The following is a 2699-nucleotide window of genomic DNA, read 5'->3' on the forward strand; positions in this document are numbered from 1 at the left end:
TTGAATCTTACAATGAGGAAAAGAAAGGTTGTAAGATTGGGAAATTGATCCATGAACTTTTGAGGGCCATAACTTTTGATCCACATCTTTGTTCTCCTTGAAATTTTCTACGTGGCTTCATTGGGATGAGTTATTTAGAGAAAAATGTGTGCCTTTCTTCCTATTCGCACCTTCTAAGTGTCAAATAAGGTGCATTCTTAGTGTTAGAGTACTTTTTACTTGCCCATGCATTCTGGGTGGTCAATAAGGTATGCTCCAAGTGCTAGATAAGGTGCATCCTAGATAAGGTTACATTATGATGCATGCACTAAGGTGAGGGTGTAATAGTTTGATGTTGGGTGTGATCATACCAGTGTTAGTGCACTGGATCCCATCAGAACTCTATAGTTAAGTGCACTTGGGCCAAAGTAGTACCAGGATGGGTGACCTCTCAAAAAGTCATAGTGTTGCTCCCTTCTTTTACTTTTTAGGGCATTCAATTATGTCATTGTTACATTTACGTTGTTGGCATGGTTCTTGAATCCCATTTTCAATCATGTGTCCCCTTTTTGATACATGAGGTACATTCTTGATGTCGAAGCCCTTTTTACTTTCTTAATCATTCTGAGTGCTTGATAAGGCACACTTAGAGTGCTAGATAAGGTGCATTCTAGACACTAAAGATGATGTAAAAATGGCATTCCTCAACAAAGTAATGTCCATATGGATGAAATAATTGATATAAAAATTGATTCTTACAACAAGGAAAAGAAAATCTTACAAGATTGGGGAATTGATCCAAGAACTTCCAAGGGCCATAACTTTTGACCCACATCTTTGTTCTTGAAATTTTCCATGTGTTTCATTGGAAGGAGTTATTTTGAGAGAAATGTATGCCTTTATTCCTATTGGCACCTTCTGAGTGTTGGATAAGGTGCATTCTTAGTGTCATAGTGCTTTTTACTTGCCTTTGCATTCTAGGTGCTCGATAAGGTACACTCTAAGTGTTGGATAAGGTGAGTCCTAGATAAGGTTGCATTATGATGCATGTGCTAATGTGAGGGTGTAAGAGTTTGATGTTGGGTATGATCATACCAGCGCTAGTGCACCAGATCTTATCAAAACTCTATAATTAAGCACGCTTGGGTTGGAGTAGTACTAGGATGGGTGATCTCTTGGGAAGTCTCAGTGTTGCACCCTTCTTTTACTTTTTAGAGCATCTGGTTGTGTCATTGTAATATTTATGTTGGTTTCATAGTTCTTGAAGCACATTTTTAATCACATGTTTCCTTTATGATACATGAGGTGCATTCTTAATGTTGGATCCCTTTTTACTTGCTCATTCATTCTGAGTGAATGATAAGACACGCTCTGAGTGCTAGATAATTAAGGTGCATTCTAGACACTAAAGATGATGTAAAAATGGCATTTCTCACCAAATTAATCTCGATATGGATAAAATAGTCAATATAACAATTGATTCTTACAATGAGGAAAAGAAAAGCTTATAAGATTGGGGAATTGATCCAAGAACTTCTAAGGGCCATAACTTTTGACCTGCATCTCCATTCTCCTTATCATTTTCCATGTGGCTTCATAGGGAGGAGTTATTTGGAGAGAAATGTGTGTCTTTCTACCTATTGGCACCTTCTGAGTGTTGGATAAGGTGTGTTCTTAGTGTCAAAGTTCTTTTTAGTTGCCCATGCATTTTGGGTGCTCAATAAGGTACACTCTGAGTGCTAGATAAGGTGCATCCTAGATAAGGTTACATTATGATGCATGTACTAAGCCGAGGGTGTAAGATTTTTATGTTGGGTGTGATCATACCAGCGTTAGTGCACCAAATCCCATCATAACATTACAATTAAGCATGCTTGGGCCAAAGTAGTATTGGGAAGGGTGACCTCCTGGGAAGTCGTAGTGTTGTACCCTTCTTTTACTTTTTAGAGCATTTGATTGTTTCATTGTTATATTTGTGCTACTATCATGGTTCCCGAAGCCCATTTTCAATCACACATCCCCTTTGTGATAAATGAGGTGCATTCTTGATGTCAAAGCCCTTTTTTATTGCTCATTCATTTCGAGTGCTCAATAAGGCACTCTCTAAGTGCTAATTAAGGTGCATTCTAGATACTAAAGATGATGTAAAAATGGTGTTCCTCTAAAAATTCATCTCCATATGGATGAAATAGTTGATATAATAATTAATTCTTATAATGAGGAAAGGAAAAGCTTATAAGATTGAGGAATTGATCCAAGCACTTTTGAGGGCCATACCTTTTAACTTGCATCTTTGTTCAGCTTGAAATTTTCCACTTGGATTCATTAGGAGGAGTTATTTGAAGAGAAATGCATTCCTTTCTTCCTATTGGCATATTTTGAGTGCTAGATAAGGTGTGTTCTTAGTGTCAGAGTGCTTTCTACTTGTCCATGCCTTTTGGGTGCTCGATAAGGCATGCTCCAAGTGCTGGATAAGGTGCATCCTAGATAAGGTTGTATTATGATGCATGCATTAAGGTGAGGGTGTAAGAGTTTGATGTTGGTTGTGATAATACCAATGTTAGTGCACCAAATCCCATCAAAACTCCACAGTTAAGTGCACTTGGGCCAAAGTAGTACTAGGATGGGTGACCTCCTAGGAAGTCTAAGTTTTGCACCCTTTGCTTATTTTCCTCATTTTAAGAATCAATTTTTATATTGATTGTTTCATCCATATAGAG

The 2699-nt window shown here is 37.7% G+C and overlaps 1 pseudogene; it reads left to right on the plus strand.

Moving 5' to 3' along the window:
- The first annotated feature begins 336 nt into the window (after positions 1 to 336).
- LOC149529592 (5S ribosomal RNA) lies at positions 337 to 455 on the plus strand (annotated as a pseudogene).
- The last annotated feature ends 2244 nt before the right edge of the window (positions 456 to 2699 follow it).

Source organism: Cupressus sempervirens, chromosome 11 (genome assembly GCF_028749045.1).
Source record: "Cupressus sempervirens isolate cs-2001-9-10 chromosome 11, ASM2874904v1, whole genome shotgun sequence".
NCBI classification, from domain to species: domain Eukaryota; kingdom Viridiplantae; phylum Streptophyta; class Pinopsida; order Cupressales; family Cupressaceae; genus Cupressus; species Cupressus sempervirens.